Source organism: Mobula birostris, chromosome 16, assembly GCF_030028105.1.
Source record: "Mobula birostris isolate sMobBir1 chromosome 16, sMobBir1.hap1, whole genome shotgun sequence".
In the NCBI taxonomy this organism is placed as follows: Eukaryota; Metazoa; Chordata; class Chondrichthyes; order Myliobatiformes; family Myliobatidae; genus Mobula; species Mobula birostris.
Window position 1 is genome coordinate 57,963,205 of NC_092385.1, and position 21,762 is coordinate 57,984,966.

The following is a 21,762-nucleotide window of genomic DNA, read 5'->3' on the forward strand; positions in this document are numbered from 1 at the left end:
GAACCGATTGTGGATTTCACGAAGGGGAAATTGGGAGAACACATACCGGTCCTCATTGAGGGATCAGCAGTGGAAAGGGCGAGTAGTTTCAAGTTCGTGGATGTCATCATATCAGAGGATCTATCCCCAGCCCAACATATTGAAGAAGGCATGTCAATGGCTTTACTTGATTAGGAGTTTGAGATTTGGTGTGTCAGCTTATAAATTAATATAGGTATATGGTGGAAAACATCTCACTGAATACATCGCAGATGGGGATGGAGGTTCCAATACACAGGATCACAAGAGACTGCAGAGGGTTGTAGACCTAGCCACTTCCACCACAAGCACAACCCTTCCCATCCTCAAGGACGTCTTCAAGAGGCGGTGCCTCAATAAAGTGACATCGATCACTAAGGACCTTCGCCATCCAAGACATGCCCTCTTCTCAGTATTAATATTGGGGAAGTGGAACAGGAGCCTGAGGACTCACACTCAAAGATTTAACAACAGCTTTGTCCCTTCCATCATCAGACATCAAATTGTCCCACAAATCCATGGACACCATCGCGGTATTCCTCTTTTTTTTTGGTACTACACATTTCTGTAATTTATAGATTCTTATGGGTTTACACGGTACTCTGAGTGCAATGTCATATATCAGCGACAATAATCTGACTCTGATGTATTAAAAGTTCACTTTCTACTTCTGGCCAGTCAACATTTTCTAATGCCTACTTACATCTCCTGGCATCTTTTTCATTGTGGCAATTTCTGATGGATAACATCAGCATTACTCACACCACAGGAACGGCAGCACACTACTCAGTGCCTTCAGCTGGTGTTGCCATTCACTGAAATCAAGATGTTGTTTATGAATGGTTATAGCAACTTGCAATCACCACTTTCTGTTCTTCCTTATCTTAGCTGTTCTGGCTCATTATCTTCTCAAAATCTAGCAGCAATTCCTCTTCAACACTTTAGAGAAAACAGCTCTATTTATAATAAGATCATAAGACACAAGCGCAGGATAATGCCATCTGGCCCATCAAGTCTGCTATACCAATCGACTTTACCTTCTCAACCCCATTCGCCTTCCTTTTCCCCTTAGAGAACTGGGCGCCATGGGAGGTTGTTCCTGCCTGTGGCCACCGAACTTTGCAGCTCCTCCCGTGGAGGGTCAGACACCCTGAGCCAATAGGCTGGTCCTGGACTTATTTCCATCTGGCATAGTTTGCATATTGTTGTTTGATTGTTTGTAGTTTTTGTATTGCTATATTTATGCTCTATTCTTGGTTGGTGCAGCTGTAACAAAACTCAATTTCCCTCGGGATCAATGAAGTTATGTCTGTCTATCTGTTAACCTTTGACATCCTGACTAATCAAGAACGTATCAACCTCCGCTTTAATTCTAGCCAATGACTTTGCCTCCATAGCTATCTGGGCAATGAATTCCAGAGTCAACACCTTCTGACTAAAAAAAAAATCCTCTAAAGGGATGTCCTTCTATTCTGAAGCTGTGCACTTTGGTCTTAGATTCACCTGGTATTGGAAACATCATATCCATATCCACATCCACTCTATCTGGGTCTTTCAATAGTTGGTAGATTTCAATGAAACCACCCTCACATCCCCCTTCCCCCAATTTTTCTAAACTCCAACGAGTACAGGTCCTGAACCATCAAATGCTCCTCATATATTAGCCCTTTCATTCCTGGGATCATTCTCAAAAGTCTCCCCTGGACTATCTTCAATGCCAGTACATTCTTGTTTTGGATATGGGGACCAAAACTGCTCACAATACTCAAAATGTTGTCTGACCAGTGCCTCAGTATTATATCCTTGCTTTTTATATTTTAGTCCTCTTGAAATGAATGCTAACATCACATTTGCCTTCCTTAGTACTGACCCAACCTCCAAGTTAACCTTTAGGGAATCCTGCCCTAGGACTCATAAGTCCCTTTGCACTTCCAATTTCTGAAATTGATCCCTGTTTAGAAAGTAGTCTGTGCCTCATTTCTTCTACCAAAGTGCATGACCATACACTTCCCTACACTGTATTCCACCTGCCACTTCTCTGCCCATTCTCCTTATCCGTCCAAGTTCTTCTATTAACTCCCTGCTTCCTCAACACTACCTGCCTCTTCACCTATCTTCTTATCCTCCGTAAACGTGGGCACTAAGCCATCAATTCCGTTATCCAGATCACGAACAGATAAGGCCCCTTTATGCCCACTCTGTCTTCTGCCTATCTTCTGTCCATGCTGTTAGAGTGATTTTTGGGCTTAGGTCATTTACATTTAGCAAATGGCTTTGGCCACCAGTCTTCTGATCCTTGACAATATACTGTGGATTGAGTTTGTAACAATGCATTTCTTAAAAGCTGTGAATACCAGTCCAGTCGCTGCTGGTGTCTGTGGGATGTATGTGAACCAGAAGGTGTGAAGTTTGTATGTAGCTCCAAAAGAAAGCATTGTCTATACCTTGAAAATATGGAATTGTCCTTTGTGTTTAGCAAATAAATATCGAGCCCCACATTGGGCCAGGAGACCTTTCAACCGAAAATGTCTCCATATGATGCCTGCTATATCCTGTTTCGTCGAACAAAGAAGCTGCTTTGTATCTACCAGTAACACTCTCTCTGGTGATTTCGTTCACGCAACAACACATGCTAATCTCTTTTCTATAAAACAATGGGATCTTACTATCACCAGGACGTAAATAAGCCAGTGTCCCGGTATAATCACAACTTGGAGCTGAATTCCCTCAATACCGTGAAAACGTACAGGAGAAATTTGTCTCCTTTCCACCTACTCATCATCAACAGTTAGCCCAATTTCATTACTCAGGTTCCTGGGTATCATTATTTCACCAGACCTGATGTGAGAGAACTACATCCTCTTCATTAACAAAAAGGCTCGGAAGAGGGTGTACTCCTTGCAGCAGCTGATTAAATTACATCTACCCCAGAACGTACTGATGTAATTCTACACTGCCATCATAGAGAACATCTTACATCAGCCATTACTGTCTGGTTTGGTGCAGCATCCTTCCACCCCCCCCCCCCACCCCACAATATACACCAACTACAGCGAACCGTCAGGTGTGCAGGGGAAAAAAGTCATTGGCTGCATTACTGTAGAACTCGTACGTGTCCAGGACAATGAAGCAGGCAGGAAAAATCATTGCAGCCTCTACCAACCCAGCAAAGCGCCTTCTCCAAAAGTCCTATAGGGCTATTGAAACAAAAACCGCACGGATCTTAAAAATTTCTTCCCTCATGCAGTTACTCTGATCAACCATTTTAACTGCGGCCTCCACCCCCTCTATCTATTACTCCTACTGCACTATAAATCATATTTTATAATGCTGGTAAATAAATGCTGTTTACACTGTAAATACATGCAGGCATTTATGTACATTTTATTCCATATGTGTATTTTTAGATAATTCTGTATAATTGTTGAATGTTGATTTTTTGTTGCATGTCGCGCTCTGACCAACACACCACAGCAAGTTCCTAATCCATGCAAATATATATGCCCAATAAAGCTGATCCTTGAAAGTCAATCTGATCTTGTTAAGCAGCCTCATGTGTGGCATCTTGTCAAAGCCCTGCTGAAATCCAAGTAAACACCACCCAATGACTCTCATTTGTCTATCCTGCCTGTTATTTCCTCAAAGAATTCCAGCAGAGTTACTAGGTAAGATTTTCCCTTAAGGAAACCAAGCAGACCTCCACCTGTTTTATCACGTGCCTCTAAGCACCCAGAAAACACATCTGACATTGAAGTCATGATAACTCCTCTTCTTAAAGAGTGGAGTTTTCCAGTGCTCCATAGCCATTCCAGAATCTAATGATTCTTGAAGGATCACTACTAATGCCTCCACAATTCCTTCTTTCAGAACACTGGGGTATAGTGGTCCAGGTGACTTATCTACCCTCAGACCCTTTAAGCTTCCCAAGCACCTTTTCCATAGTAATAGCCATTACTCTCACTTCTGCCCTCTGACCCACTCAAATTTCTGGCATACTGCTGGCATCTTCCACAGTGAAGACTGACGCAAAATACTTACTCAGTTCATCTGCCATTTTCTTGTCCCCATTACTACCTCTCAAGCATCATCTTCTAGCGCTCTTACGTGTACTCGTGCCTCTATGAAATCTGATTCTGATTCATTGTCGTCCTCTCTTCACTACTCTTCCAATTTGCTTGGGAATAGTTGAAATTTACCACGTCTGCTGCTTGGACATGAATTTGTTTACGTAATTCTTCTTTCAAGCTCCCTTTTGATGGCACATAGAACGGTGGATCCCTTATTGCGAGCATTCAGTATTTTATCGTGAGCATTCAGTATGTATCTACTTAAACCCTTCATTTGTCTGATGTGTTACTTTTAACGAAGACACTACTCTAACGCCCCTCCTTCATTCTTAAAATGCTACGAGAAGAAATGAAATTGACTTTGCTGCTGTTGAAAAGAATAAAGAATTTTTCTTTCTTCATCTGCCTCCATCTATCACTCACCTGCCCATCTTCCAACTTCACCCCCCCATCCGCTCACTTCCCTTCTGACGCGACCTGCCTGACATCCTACACCCCTGCTCAGCCCAGCAATTGCCCCAGAATCCTTGCTCGCCACTGCCCTTTCTGCTGGCCATCTCATTCTCCACTCTCAACCCAAAGCATCGACAATGCCTTTCCTCCCACAGGTGCTGCCAGACCTACTGAGTTTTTCTGGCAAGCATGTTGTTTGTTGCTCCCAGTCCCAAATCACTGGTGCTGAGACTTAAGGCACGAGTTATAAGGAGAAACTGGATAGACAGGGGACTGTTTTCCCTGGAGTAAAGGAAGCTGAAGGGGGATATCACTGAGGTTTATAAAATTATGAGGGGCATAGAAAAGATCAATAGACAAAGTCCTTTTCTCATTGTGGGGAAATCTAAAACTGGGGGGCTTAGAATTTTGGTGAGAGAGGAAAAAAATTAAACATGACCTGAGGAATAGGTTTTTCCACAGAGTGGGGTTGTATGGACCCTGCTTCCAGGGGACGTGGTGGAAGCAAGTATAATCACCTTTAAAAGACAGGTATACAGAAGAAAAATTTGAGAAGGATATAGACCAAGTGCAAACAAACCTGACTTGCTCAGGACACAGGGTTTAGCCCTTCAAACCTGCTCTGCCATTCAGTACGATCATGACTGAGCTGAACTTGGATTCAAAGCATTGTTCCCCATCCCTTTTGCTTCCTTGTTGTCCAGACTCTCAGTATCTTCATTGACTCTTAGAAAATTCCGAACTTTTACTACTCTGAGAGCAGAGGTTCCCTATTTCCACTTTAAATGAGTGGCTCTTTATTCTGAATCAATGCCCCTAGTTCTTGCAGAAACATTTTATAACCATATAACAATTACAGCATGGAAACAGGCCATCTCGGCCCTTCTAGTCCGTGCCGAACGCTTACTCTCACCTAGTCCCACCGACCTGCATTCAGCCCATAAACCTCTATTCCTTTCCTGTCCATATAGCTGTCCAATTTAACTTTAAACAACATCGAACCAGCCTCAACCACTTCTGCTGGAAGCTTGTTCCACACAATTACCACTCTCTGAGTAAAGAAGTTCCCCTTCACGTTACCCCTAAACTTTTGCCCTTTAACTCTCAACTCATGTCCTCTTGTTTGAATCTTCCCCCACTCTCAATGGAAAAGGCCTATCCACGTCAACTCTATCCATACCCCTCATAATTTTAAATACCTCTATCAAGTCCCCCCTCAACCTTCTACGTTCCAAAGAATAAAGACCCAACCTGTTCAATCTTTCTCTGTAACTTAGGAGATGAAACCCAGGTAACATTTTAGTAAATCTCCTCTGTACTCTCTCTATTTTGTTGACATCTTTCCTATAATTTGGTGACCAAAACTGTACACAATACTCCAAATTTGGCCTCACCAATGCCTTGTACAATTTCAACATTACATCCCAACTCCTATACTCAATGCTCTGATTTATAAAGCCCAGCATACCAAAAACTTTTTTCACCACCCTATCCACATGAGATTCCACCTTCAGGGAAGTATGCACCATTATTCCTAGATCCCTCTGTTCTACTGCATTCTTCAATGCCCTACCATTTACCATGTATGTCCTATTTTGATTAGTCCCACCAAAATGTAGCACCTCACATTTATCAGCATTAAACTCCATCTGCCATCTTTCAGCCCACTCTTCTAACTGGCCTAAATCTCTCTGCAAGCTTTGAAAACCTACTTCATTATCCACAACTCCACCTATTTTAGTATAATTTGCCTACTTACTCATCCAATTTACCACCCCATCATCCAGATCATTAATGTATATGACAAACAACATTGAACCCAGTACAGATCCCTGAGGCACACAACTAGTCACCAGCCTCCAATCTGACAAACAGTTATCCACCACTACTCTCTGGCATCTCCCATCCAGCCACTGCTGAATCCATTTTACTACTTCAATATTAATACCTAATGATTGAACCTTCCAAACTAACCTTCCGTGTGGCACCTTGTCAAAGGCCTTACTGAAGTCTACATAGTCAACATCCACCGCCTTACCCTCGTCAACTTTCCTAGTAACCTCTTCAAAAAATTCAATAAGATTTGTCAAACATGACCTTCCACGCACAAATCCATGTTGACTGTTCCTAGTCATACCCTGTCTATCCAGATGATTATATATACCATCTCTAAGAATATTTTCCATCAATTTTCCCACCACTGACATCAAACTCACAGGCCAATAATTGCTAGGTTTACTCTTAGGACCTTTTTAAACAAAGGAACAACATGAGCAATATGCCAATTCTCTGGCACCACCCCCATTTCTAATGACATTTGAAATATTTCTGTCAGAGCCCCTGCTATTTCCACACTAACTTCCCTTAAGGTCCTAGGGAATATCCTGTCAGGACCTGGAGACTTATCCACTTTTATATTCCTTAAAAGTGTCAGGACTTCCTCTTCTTTAATTATCATAGTTTCTATAACTTCCCTACCTGTTTCCCTTATCTTACACAATTCAATATCCTTCTCCTTAGTGAATACTGAAGAAAAGAAATTGTTCAGAATCTCCACCATCTCTTTTGGCTCCACACATAGCTGTCCACTCTGATTCTCTAAGGGACCAATTTTATCCCACCGGTATCCTTTTGCTATTAATATAACAGTAGAAACCCTTGGGATTTATTTTCACCTTACTTGCCAAAGCAACCTCATATCTCCTTTTAGCTTTTCTAATTTCTTTCTTAAGATTCTTTTTACATTCTTTATATTCCTCGAGCACCTCATTTACTCCATGCTGCCTATATTTATTGTAGATATCTCTCTTTTTCCAAACCAAGTTTCCAAAATCCCTTGAAAACCATGGCTCTCTCAAATTTTTAACCTTTCCTTTCAACCTAACAGGAACAAAGATTCTGTACCCTCAAAATTTCACCTTTAAATGACCTCCATTTCTCTATTACATTCTTCCCATAAAACAAATTGTCCCAATCCACTCCTTCTAAATCCTTTTGCATCTCCTTAAAATTAGCCTTTCTCCAATCAAAAATCTCAACCCTGGGTCCAGACCTATCCTTCTCTATAATTACATTGAAACTAATAGCATTGTGATCACTGGACCCGAAGTGCTCCCCAACACAAACCTCCATCACCTGACCTATCTCATTCCCTAACAGGGGATCCAACACTGCTCCTTCTCTAGTTGGTACCTCTATGAATTGCTGCAAAAAAACTATCCTGCACACATTTTACAAACTCCAAACCATCCAACCCTTTTACAGTATGGGCTTCCTAGTCTATGTGTGGAAAATTAAAATCTTCCACAATCACAACCTTGTGCTTACTACAAATATCTGCTATCTCCTTACAAATTTGCTCCTCCAATTCTCACTTCCCATTTGGTGGTCTATAATACACCCCCATAAAAGTTACTACACCTTTCCCATTCCTCAATTCCACCCAAATAGCCTACCTAGACGAGCCCTCTAATCTATCCTGCCGGAGCACCGCTGTAATATTTTCTCTGACAAGCAATGCAACACCTCCCCATCTTGTCCCTCCGAATTCTATCACACCTGAAGCAGTTAAATCCAGGAATATTTAGTTGCCAATCACACTCCTCCTGTAACCATGTTTCACTAATAGCTACATCATACTTCCAGGTATCAGTCCATGCTTTAAGCTCATCCACCTTTCTTATAATGCTCCCAGCATTAAAATAAATGCGTTTAAGAAATTTTCCACCTCTTACTCTCTGTTTATCACTAACGGTGCAAACAATTTTACTATTTTCTTTTTCTTCCTTCTTCCTTTCATCTGTTCCTACACTCTGTTTCCCCTCCCCCCAGTATCTAGTTTAAATCCACCGGAGCCTCTCTAGGAAACCTACCTGCAAGAATATTTGTCCCCCTCCAGTTCAGATGTAGACTGTCCTGCCAGATGTAAACCATCCAGCAGTCACCATTTCTGTACCCCTTCAGAATGTTAAATGCTTCGATAAGATTACCGTTCACTTCTCTCAACTCCAAACACTGCTGAATCAGACTGCGCATATCAACCCTTCATCTCAGGAAGCAACTTAGTAAAGATTATTTGCACTGCCTACGACACAAAAACATATAAAGAAGAAAACTGAACTTGATACTCCATGCTGTAAAGTTGCATCAGGACCTCCTCAGCAACACACAAGAATGTTGGAGGAACTCAGTGAATCAGGCAGCATCTATGGAGAGGAATTTTCCTTGTTTTAGAATCAGAATCAGGTTTATTATCACCGACATATGTCATGTATTGTGTTTGTTTTGTGACGGCGGTACAATACAATATATAAAATACACTATAAATTATAATATGAAGCCCCCCGCCCCCCGGTTTCCTTGGCTGCGTAAGTCTCGGGAAGACGCCCTCCGGTCCTGCTAACCCATGAGATTGAGACCGCTCTCCGACCCCAACCCCGGTTTGTGTGGGCGTTGTGTAATTTGCTACCCTGTGACAAATTAGTACCACAAAATAACAGACAATATGATTATATATGATTAAAGGGATTATATTTAAGAACCTTAACTAAAAAGTTAGTTACAAAAAAAGCAAAAACGGCCCACTTTAATTAAACAGTCAAATGTGCACAAGTTGGAGCTCAACGCTTCACCGATATTCAACGATCCTCAGTCGATCTTGGCACCATTGAATCACGGTCCCGCTCTGGGTCGAATGCTATGACTGGTTCTCTTCAGCATCTTCTCTCTTCATCTCCCGCCGAACAAAAGGCCCTTAGTGTCCCTCACCAAAAACCTCCCTTCAGTTCCACCATCCTAATTGGATGGCACACATCCATCATCCCATTATCTTCAACAATAACCCAAACAGGCTGAAAGCAGAACAGCACTGCTAAATGAAATACCTACAGCACAACAGTAAAAAAGTGAACCAGGGCATTACATATATATTTTTAAAAATAAGTAGTGCAAAAAGAGAAAATATAATGAGATACAGTTCATGAGTTGATTGTCCATTTAGAAATTTGATGGTGGAAGGGAAAAAACTGTTCTTAAAACATTGAGTGTGTGTCTTCAGGCTCCGATACCTCCTCTATAATAGTAGTAATAAAGGGACATGTCCTGCATAGTGGGATCCTTAATGATGCATGTTGCCTTTTTGAGGCATTGTCTTTTGAAGATGCCCTCAATGTCATGGAAGCTTGAGTCCATGATGGATCTGGCTCAGTTTATAACCCTCTGCATATTTTTCCAATTCTGCAGTGGCCCCTCCATACCAGACGGTGTTGCAATCAGTGAGAATACTCTCCATGGTACATCTGTAGATATGTTCCATACTCCCTAAGACATTGGTCAACTCTCCAGTTGCGTTGTACCAACATGTGCTTCATGCACAAGCATCCTCAGATCCCTTACTAATTCAACATTTGTAATTGTGTTCCATTGAAATAGTAATTAGTGTTTTCATATTTTATCTGTCAATTTCTCATCCACACACCTGAACTTATTAACTGGTTTAATCCACGTGTCATTCCACAGCCAGGACAATTATGGCAAGACATTTACATTTCTCGTGCTACTCAACACCAACCCCCCCCCCCCCAACTTGCTAAGAGATTTGGGGGTTGCAGTATCATTGGACTTGCACCCAGAGGGTGGTTGCAACCTGCAACACACTCTGCGAGGAGGGAACTCCTACAACTTTCAAGAACAATCTCTACAAGTGCTTGACTCGCCGGGGCACCAAACCAACTGTCGCTAAATGGGATCAGTATAAATGGGCACTTGGTCAGCACAGACACAAAGAGCTCAGAGTGCAATTCTGACAGCATCTGTAAGGAGGCCGGAGGCTCTCCCTGTGATCTGCATGGGGCTTCCTCCGGGTGCTTCACTCTCCTCCCACAGTCCAAAGACGTACCAAACGAAAGGCTAATTGGTCATTGTGAATTGTCCTGTCATTAGGAAAGAGTTAAATAGGTGGGCTGCTGGGTATGGGTATTATCAGATTCTGTAAATAACAACAGCAGCAGCAACTTAATGTGTGAAAGTTGCTACATAAATAAAGTTGCAAGCTGGAAGTACTTTACACAGATTCTAAAGATAAACCAATATATCCATAAAAATACAAGACAAACATTATATAGAATAAAATGTAATCAACTATACCAAATTAATATAAATATAATCAATAGCAATGGGCATAAGTAGGCCACATTTGAAAAAGCAGGTTTTTAGAAGTGTTTTGAAACTTTCTATAGTATCAGCCTGGAATAATTCAGTCGATTTTTCCAGATTTTTGGTGCCTAAGAGCAAAAAGCCACATCATCGGTTCTTATATGCTTGACTCTTGGAATAATAAGCAAAACAGTAGTCGTGGATCTAAAATTACGATTAGGGATGTAAGGGGATAGACACTCCAAAATATACACAGGATCTAGATTATTCAGAGCCTTAGATACAATTAAGAGTATTTTAAAATTGATCCCAAAGGACACAGACAGACAGTGTACTGATGCCAGAATCTGTGCAATGTGGTCATATTTTCTTTTGTTGGTTAAGATTCTTGCTGCTGTATTTTGAACAAGCTGCAGCTGATTTATATCTTTCTTAGGCAGACTTGAATAGAGTGCATTACAGTAGTCTAATCGGCTAAAAGCAAAAGTGTGTATCAATTCTTCTGCATCTTGAGAAGCTATAAGACATCAAACTCTCGCAATGTTCCTTAAATGAAAGAACGCGGTCTTAATATTAAGATTAATATGTGATATACGTCTGGCTTGATTTGCAAAGCCTGATGATCAAGTTTATTTCTCAGATTCATACTGGTTTTTTTTTAAACCAAAATTTCTGGTTTTTTTTTCCTTATTTAGTTCAAGGAAATTTGAACTATTCCATTCTGTAATGCTAGTAAGACATTGGACCAGAGGGTTTAAAGTAGGGGTTTCCAACCTGGGGTCCATGGCATAAAAAAGGTTGGGAACCCTTGGCTTAGATCCTCAGGGTTTAGTATCTATATGAAGATACTAAAACAGTGACAATGCCTTTAACAATTTTCAGTCTTTTCACTGACAATCAAATTGCCTCTACAAGTTATTTTCCCTCCAGCCCCACCTTCATTTGCAAAAGTTCTACCTCATAAGTAGTTGACAACTCATATCATTAACATCAGAAAAAGATGGAAATCTTCAAATACCAAGAGAAGTCACAAAACAATTATGACGAAAACCAAATTGTTTATCTACAAAAAGATCTCATTGGCATCTTAAACACCTATTTTATAAATGCACACAATTAAAATATTACACTTGAAGTAGCTTTAAATCCGAGTTCCCAGTCCTACAATGAGAACTCGGTTCAATTTCTACTCCATTCCATATCAGGCCCCAGTAAACATGCAAAGGTGGATGTAAGAGCAAGCTACCAAATGTGCTAAAATCATAGAAAGATCACTAGTCCTACGAATGCAGTTCAGAACACAAGGTATTAGCAGCTAGTCAGGGTCACAGCAAAGACATTCTGTAAGGTAATCAGTCACAGGCTCACAATGCCAGGAGAATGAACCTATCATTCTTTTTCTGACTCGATGCACTGCCAAATCTGTCTACAGTATCAAGCAGTCAGTACTGGAGGGGTTGGGGGTGGGGAGAAGAGATTATTTAGACTGTTTAAGAGAATAAAACTTACAATTCAGTGGCCTCCTTAACAGGTACCCCTCCTCGTAATGCAGATATCTAACTAGCCAATCATGTGGCAGCAAGTCAATGCATAAAAACATGCAAACATGGTCAAGAGGTTCAGTTGTTGTTCCAACCAAACATCAGAATGGGGAAGAAATATGATCGAAGTGACTTTGACCATGCAATGGTTGTTGGTGTCAGATGGGGTATCTCAGAAATTGCTGATTTCCTGTGATTTTCACACAACAGTCTCTAGACTTCACAGAAAATGCTGTGAAAAACAAAAAAACATCCAGTGACATGCAGTTCTGTGGGCAAAAATGCCTTGTTAATGAGAGGGATCACAGGAGAACGGTCAGACTGGTTTAAGCTGACAGGAGGACAATGGTTACTTAAATAACCACGTTACAACAGTGGCGTACAGAACATCTCTGAACACATCGAACCTTTAAGTGGACGGTCTACAGCAGCAGAAGACTCAGTGGCCACTTTATTAGATATGGAGGGGGGTTCATGCTTTGACTGCTGCATTAAAGAACCTTTGTGCATCTTTATCAGTGAATCCACTTCACAGTGATAGTTACAGCAAAACGTACGACAGCTCTGAGGAAGTTACACCACCACTCCTGCAAGACCTCAATGACCACAGTATCACCGGCACAGAAAGGGACCAACTACTGTCTCTGCATTCATGCAGCCAGTAAGTTTCTATCATTTTGATGCAAGTTATCCAGTTAGTCCTATTTTACATAGAGTCACAGAACACTACGGCACAGAAACACGCCCTTCAGTCCATCTAGTCTATTATTCTGCCTAGTCCCATCCACCCACAGCCAGAATCTATCCCTCCCAACATGTACTTATCCAAACTTCTCTTAAATGTTGAAATCAAACCTGCAACCACCACTTCCACTGGCCGCTCGTTCCACACTCTCACCACCCTCTGAGCGAAGAAGTTCCCCCTCAGGTTCCTCTTAAATAATTTACCATTCTCCCTTAACCCATGACCTCTGATTCTGGACTCACTCAACCTCAGTGCAGAAACCGGCTTGCATTTACCCTAAACTATACCTCTCAATGTTGCATACCTCTATCAAATCTCCCCTCATTCTCCTATGCCCCAAAGAATAGAGTTCTAACCTATTTGTGGACCCGGTAACTCAGGTCCACAAGTCCTGGCAATATCCTTTTAAGTATTCTCTGTACTCTTTCAAGCTTATTGGTATTTTTCCTGTAGGTAGGTGACCAGAAATGCACACTTGCCATTTGTGTTGCAATTATTTTTTTTCAAATGCTTACCCAATTCTTTATTTGAAATTTAATATCGAGACTGCCTCTACCACCTTTGCAGTCGGTACATTCTAACTCACACCATTCTGTGTGCGAAAATAATTGCTGCAGGAGAGCTGTCTCATTAACAGCTGCCTTTGGAATACATCTGCAATGCCAGGTCTTAGGCACCGCCAAGATCAAATGTTAGCATATTGTTAGGTAGCAGGATGCAGGAAATTTCACTGCTCCACAGAGTAGGAGATGGACACCTGCTCCAGAGGGAATAGCCTCAGAATAGAAGGATGTCCTTTTAGTGCAGAGACAAGAGGGTTGTTAATCCGTGGAATTCATTGCCACAAAAGGCTGTGGAGACAGGCATTGGTTATACTTAATAGGTTCCTGACTAATAAGGGTGTCAAAGGTTATGGAAGCTTAGAGGGAAAATATATCAGCCACGATCAAATGACAGAACCGTTTTGATAGGCTGAATGGCCTAATTCTGTTTTTATGTCTTATGGTCTTAATTTGTCATTGGATGAAGAGAAAATAGGCTGAACTGTGTTTACAACTACCATACAGCACAACTCAGTGAATAAAAGCACATCTCAGTTGAGGTCCTTTGCTGAAGAAAGCAATTCCAAAATTCATTTTGACAAATGACAGACTATTTAATGGTCCTGCATAACAGATAATAAAATTAAAATATGCCACAGATGACCCAACTGGTTAAATGCAGCAACAGAGCATCGGACACGAACAGGGTCTGCTACGCATGTCTGACTCCTGCGGAATGATTACTGAAGAGAGAAACTGAAAAACGCACAGTTGCCTTTGGAACTGAACCCAGCCCTGAGGAACCATCATTTAAAGAATATTTAACACAAAATTCACAGAGCTGTTGTAACTGAATAATCCCCAAATTCGCTCTCATCTTAAAGGCATTTCAGCAGCACCACATGTCTGTAATTGTAGCCAGCAGTTCACCCATTTATAAATCCAATCACCTGTTCCAACAATCAATAGTTTTTCAGGCTTGCACTCACTGGCCATTTTATTAGGTACATCCATACGCCTGCTCGTTAAAGCAAATATCTAATCAGCCACATCGAATCATGTGACAACAACTCAATGCACAAAAGCATGCAGGCATGGTCAAGAGGTTCAGATGTTGCTCAGATCAAACATCAGTCTGGGGACGAAATGTGATCTAAGTGACTTTGAACATGGAATGATTGTTGGTGCCAGACAGGGTGGTTTGAGTATCTCAGAAACTGCTGATCTCCTGGGATTTTCACAGACAGCAATCTCTAGAGTTTACAGAGAATGGTGCAAAAAAAACCAAAAGAAAATATCCAGTGGGTGAAAACGCCTTGTAAGAGAGAGATCAGAGGAGAATGGCCAGACTGATTCAAGCTGACAGGAAGGCAAAAGTAACTTAAATAACCATGTGTTACGACAGTGATGTGCAGAAGAGCATCTCCGAGCACAGAACAATCTTAACCTAGGAGAATGAGCCTCAGCAGCAGAAGACCATACCAGGTTCCACTCCCGTAGCTAATAAAGAGGCCACTGAATGTATATTCATTGAACATTTGAGATTAACCACAGATCTTTTTACAAACGTTTGTATTTGCCCCTCACAAAAGTGTCATGAATTCAGTTATATACAACAGGTACAATTGTTGGGTGGGACCTCATCTATATATATTAAAAAGGCAGAAGAATGACTGGTACACAAACAGTTAATAGCCTTCAGACTAGATTTCAAATATGAAAGAAAAAAAAAGGTATTTTCCTTTAAATTTTACCTTTTATTACATTTCTGCATTTTTTATGGCTGCTTACAAGAAGAATGTGCCTTGTTACATACAAACTCTTTCTTGGATGTTTATCAAGTAATCTAGACTTAAGTATCAAGTAAACACAAGAGATTCTGGAAATCCAGGGTGATGCACATAAAACGCTGGAGGAACTTAACAGATCAGGCAGCATCTCTGGAAAGGAAGAGAGTCGACATTTGGGGCCGAAACCCTTCATCAGGCAGAACACAACTAGAATTCAGTGAGACGCTCTCTCCCTGCTCCCCCTCTGTGATCTCGGCTGTTCTATGGGTTCTCATCTCCCACCTTCCCGCTCCGGCTTCTCCCACCTTTCCCCCTTCCCGCTCCGGCTTCTCCCCCACCTTCCCGCTCCGGCTTCTACCCATCTTCCCGCTCCGGCTTCTCCCCCACCTTCCCACTCCGGCCTCTCTCCTCTTCCCGCTCCGGCTTCTCCCCCACTTCCCGCTCCGGCTTCTCCCACCTTCCCAGTCCGGCTTCTCCCCCCCCTTCCCACTCCGGCTTCTCCCACCTTCCCGCTCCGGCTTCTCCCACCTTCCCACTCCAGCCTCTCCCCACCTTCCAACTCCAACTTCTCCCACCTTCCCACTCCGGCTTCTCCCCACCTTCCCACTCTGGCTTCTCCCACCTTCCTTTCAAAACCTGATGCAGGGTTTCAGCCCAGAAACGTCAGCCGTTTATTCACTCCCATAGATGCTGGTCGACATGCCGGATTCCTCCAGCATTATTTTGATGTTCAACATCGAGTATTTTATTCACATTGACAGTGAAGTCTAATTATGCTTTGTCTCAATAATGTTATGGCAAGCAAAACAACTTTTAAAAAGGAACTGATCTTTTGTGTTCAAACATGACAGAACACGGATCCTCATTCCTGATTTTCTCAGTGTTGAAGGTTCGAAACAGTGGGCCAACGGGAGCTCCAGGAGGGAGCAAGAGAGATGGGGGATGTTAAAAATGAATTCAATTTGACTGGGAGATAATTAACTCAATTCTATTCTTGTGCACATTGACTTGTGAGCTGAAAGCAGTACAGGAAAGACCTCCAGACAGCTGCCTGAAGGAGCAAAGTGCTGGAGTCCTGGGAATGGGAAGAAAAGTCTCCTTCCCAGATTCTTTTGTTTAAAAGTCCTATTATTACACATTCATTTAAATGAGGAATTAAAAGCAATATTGCATGGGAACACAATTATTTTTCAGACACATCACATTTATTCCCCTAGTCTTTTAAAAATCCTTTAAGGGCAAAATGTGAAGATAATTTATCAGCTATAGAACATAGAACACTACAACACAGTACAGGCTCTTTGGCCCATGATGTTATGTTAACTTTCAATGTTCTCTCTCACTGTTTATTTTACAGCTGAGTGGACCAACCCTTGCTCTGAGCAGGAGGACTTTACACTGCCTGAAATCTGCGCGACAATTTAATTGTTTTCTTTGTAATATGTATATTACAGTGTCATTCAGCGGACCAGCGGTTTACTAACAATGAGCTACCAACTTCCATTCTGTGTTTATTGTTACAATTTGTAACAATGTTGTAACTTGAAACCTCGACAATGTAAATACATTGAAGCTTGAATTCTACCAAAGTAAAGGTTGTGCTACATTTGCTCATTTAGAAAATTAGTGGATTATACTAATTAACAGATTTCAAAATTATATTAGCATAATATATTAACATTATATAGAAGAAAATTCCAGCTGTGCAGCAACACAGACCATGTTCCCTATCATCTATACCCCACATTATTCTGAATTGGTGTGCCTAGTGAATTAGTAATTCGCAATGCAATATGCTCAACATGTCAAAGTCACTACAAGTTTCATGCCAAACATTGCACCAGTGAATTATCTATTACACAGGGCCCAGCCCCTCTATGTCCCAAGGTGGCAGGACCCCACTGGGGACCAATGTCTTTCCCCATAGAACCTTTGCATTGGCTGCTCTGAACTGGAGAGAATCTTTTAGCACATACTCCTGCACTCTTGTTACTTGGCCAAGGTTTCTTTATAGGTCTGTCAAAGCTGAAATCCATGAATGTGCCAGAGGACCAGAGCCATTTGGCATACTGATAAAGATGCAAATGAAGGATTCTAAGGTTACAATTGCCATCTTATTAATTCTGAAACATTACTGGACTTTAATGTGTATATTCTATTGGCTATTACCATCTGTATTACAATTGGGTGGTTGGTGATTGATCATGCAAATAAGGTTTTGAAGACCCTCAAGGTTACCAATTGGTCAATATCTGTATCCAACTCCTAAATTTCTGTATAAAAATGGCGTCTTTGTTCCGAGATCTGTACAGTGTAGTGACAGGAGCCATGCTGTTCTCCTTGTGCGCAGGTAGATAAAGTGGGATTGATCAATAATTGTGAATTTTCAGTCAGTCAGATAATCGGTGACACCACCACCTGTGCTCTTCGTGCAGAATTCAGTGAAGACTGAATGCACACATGACAGAGGGGAGAAGGCTGTACCCGGTGACTGGGAAGGTTTCTCTTTTCCACCGAGCTGTGGCACTGAACACCTAGTGTTCAGTCTGCTCTGGTAGCCACTTTATTTATACAGTCAGTTCAACTGGACTCCTGGTCAATAGTGAACACCATGTTGTTCACAGTGGAAACTCAACGATGCTAATGTCATTGAATGGTACGAAGAGGAGATTAGACATTTAGTGACATGATTGTGACCGGCTGTTCATCGTATCTGCGATGACAGCAAACCTGAGTGCGAGAGTTTTTAAACTGTAGAAGCCGTTACACCTTGACAGTTCCACTGTCTCGACTTCAGAAGTCCGGATCCAGGGCTAGCACAAATCATCAGAACTGGGGTCTTCCTTGGTTGCAGTGGATGACCATGACGACCTCTGTGCCTTGTCAACTTTGCCATTGTCCATGCTTTGCAGAACCACCTTCCAGGCTATTGGATCTACTACTGCACAAGAGATTCTGCAGATGCCATCTCTCTGGCCCTACATTCCTCCTTAGAACACCTGGAGAATAAAGGCGCATACGTAAGGCTCCTTTTCATTGACAACAGCTCTGCCTTTAATACCATCATTCCAAATAAACTGATTCCTAAGCTCTGGAACCTGGGCCTTAGCACTCAGATCTGCAGCTGGATCTTCAACTTCCTCACAGACAGGACCCAGGCTGTAAGAATAGGAGACAAGCTCTCCTCTACAATCACTCTGAGCATCGGTGCCCTCCAAGGCTGTGTACTCAGCCCCCTGCTGTACTCACTGTACACCCATGATTGTGTAGCCAAGTTTCCATCAAACTCAATATATATGTTTGCTGATGACACAACAATTGTAGGCCGTATCTCAGGTATTGATGAGTTTGAGTACAGAGAGGAAATTAATTACCTGGTGACATGGTGTGAAGACAATAACCTATCCCTCAACGTCAGCAAGACGAAGGAATTGGTTGTTGACTTCAGAAGGAGTAGCGGACCGCAAGACCCAATTTACATCAGTGGTGAGCAAGTGGAACAGGTCAAAAGCTTTAAGTTCCTCGGGGTCAATATCACAAATGACCCGACTTGGTCCAACCAAGCAGAGTCCACTGCCAAGAAGGCCCATCAGCTCCTTTACTTCCTCAGAAAACTAACGAAATTTGGCCTGTACCCTAAAACCCTCACTAATTTTTATAGATGCACCGTAGAAAGCATTCTTCTAGGGTGCATCACAACCTGGTATGGAAGTTGTCCTGTCCAAGACCGAAAGAAGCTGCAGAAGATCGTGAACATGGCGCAGCACATCACACAAACCAATCTTCCGTCTGTGGACTCACTTTACACCGCATGCTGTCGGAGCAGTGCTGCCAGGATAATCAAGGACACTACCCACCCAGCCAACACATTTTTCGTCCCTCTTCCCTCCGGGAGAAGGTTCAGGAGCTTGAAGACTCATACAGCTAGATTTGGGAACAGCTTCTTTCCAACTGTGATAAGACTGCTGAACAGATCCTGACCCAGATCTGGGCCGTACCCTCCAAATATCCGGACCTGCCTCTTGGTTTTTTTGCGCTACCTTACTTCCCATTTTTCTATTTTCTATTTATGATTTATAATTTAAATTTTTAATATTTACTAACTTTAACTATTTTTAATATTCTTAGTATTTAATATTTGTAGTCCAGGGAGTGTGAAGCACAGAATCAAATATCACTGTGATGATTGTATGTTCCAGTACCAATTGTTTGGCAACAATAAAGTATAACGTATAAAAAATCCAGAGCAAAATGCTGGAGGAACTCAGCTGGGTCAGGCAGCATCTATGGAAAGGAATAAAGAGGCAACGTTTCAGGCCAAGATGCTTCCAAAATGCTGCCCGACCCTCTGAGTTCCTCCAACATATTGTGTGTTTTACTGTTGGATCTCACCCACCCAGTCTGCTGGAGCTAACTTTTCATGCTGGGACAGACATGTCCCTATCTCACTGGGGTATGAGGTCTACTGGCTTCCCTTACCTGGTCTAGCTCACTTGTCAAAGCATTGTACTGGGGTGTGGCAAACAGCTACTTGGAGTCACAGGTGACAGCTGAATGTCCAAATGGGGACCAAGGATAAGTGCGCTGCCCCAGAATGCGACATGGCCATTATTTGAAATGTATCTCCATGTGCAAATGCTGGCCAGATCTGCTGCTTATGAACATACATGCAGAGTGCCCCAGTATTGGAGATGTGTTCAGTTCCATTCACACCAATGAATGCCCTTATTCCAGCCTTGCAATGGAAGAAAGCTGAGTGATGAAGCAACTAAAGACAGTTGGACAGAGGAAACTAGCCTGAGGAACATGTGCAATGATATCTCAAGTTTGGGCAACTTCCCACAACGAGCAAAAACGAAGACGATCCTTATTCTAATTTTAACAGAAATGTTTTTTTTTCCCTCCCTTAATGCCTGCTGATTTCAATTTTATTCTGTTTTCTTGATGCTATGTCAGCTAAATGGTGCACAAATATTTTGTACACTCATACAAGTCCACGTTTAGATCATACTGCAATGACAATTAGACAAGAGTGATAATGACATAACCCAAAGTCAACTTTGATGAGAAGTAACTGGTGAAAATGTGCTTGTAGTTCTTTCTTGAATACACTGTCAATAATCCCTCCATCACCCTGCCAACGGTCAAGTGGTCACAAAAGCTGGCTACCTTGGATTTGTCCTTGTGTTTTTGGTGTCCCACAGCTGAATAGTTGCCAAAAACGACTTATTTCAGAACAACTGCAAGTACAGCTAAGTCTTCAGCATGACAGGTGGAGCATTGCAAGGGCTTACAGACTTCGTTGTTTCTATTATGTTTGACTGTTTCTTAACATCACGTGGAATGAATCAAATTGGTTGAAGACTGGTTTCTGTGACAGTGGGAACCTAAATGGATCATTCACTCAGCAATTTTGACTGAGCATGGTTGAGAAGTTTTTAGCCTTTACTTTTTGCATTCAGAATGTTGAGGATAATAATGGAACTCCTTTGCATGTTTTTCAATTGTCCACTTAACTGAGCGACAACTACTGTGTAGATCTGTGTTACAGTTTCACCAGGTTGAGAACTCATATCAGGCAATGATAGGTGTTCACTCCTACATTCAGTGAACCATATTCCTGTAGTTGAATTGCAATGTAGTTACAGACTGAAGCCCATAGACTCTTTTCCAGGTACATCTTTGAACTGTCAGAACTCTCCTAGTTAGGATATGAAGTTCCACAAAACATGTGCTCCAGAGAATGGAATTCTGAATCCATGAGGTCTCCATGTTGGTTTCTTAAGGTTGTTATGGCCAGGGGTGGTAATGGGGGGAAGCTCCTGCTACCTATTAAATGCTCCCAATGGTGTGCACCTCAAACAGCTCCTGGCCTTCACGTGTGGCTTAGCTACTAAGCCCAGCCGAACCATTTCTACTGACAAGAGAAGGAGCAAAGGTGGGTTACTAATGCCTTAAAACTTTGGGCAGATGGGGCTAGTCAGATATGGTTAGCAGCTCATCTCAAAGGAGGACAACTCTGATCTCAAACCTCCGTTGCCTTGAGGCCACACCCACTCATGGGGAAGGCTTCAGGAGTAAACTCCAAGAGAAAAATCCAGAGCTGGAGTCCCTAAGGCAGTCCTACATTGAGTTCAACCCTGACTGACATCTCCTGCAATGCTGCTGGTACCAAACTATATCAGTCTCTGCCATCCCTTTGGGTTCATCAGATGCATGGAGAGGGGGAACAGCTTGCTCTCCATACCATACTGCTCTGGCTTGTGTAGCTGGACAGCTCGGACACAACATCCATGGTCGACCTTGACCAACGAAGGCCTCATTCATATAGGATCATATACAGCATGGGAAAAGGCCCTTTGGCCCAAATGTCTGTGCTAACCAAGATGCCCATCCATTTGCAACAGAGCAAATGATAGGTTTGAGGATACATAGATCTGGCTAGTTCTTTCA

At 42.1% G+C, this 21,762-nt stretch overlaps 1 protein-coding gene across 1 annotated transcript in view; it reads right to left on the bottom strand.

The window, feature by feature from the left end:
* Nucleotides 1-21,762, bottom strand: part of LOC140211161 (MAP kinase-activated protein kinase 2-like) — a 149,799-nt gene that overhangs the window by 120,730 nt on the left and 7,307 nt on the right. The gene's annotated exons all lie outside the window — the stretch shown is intronic.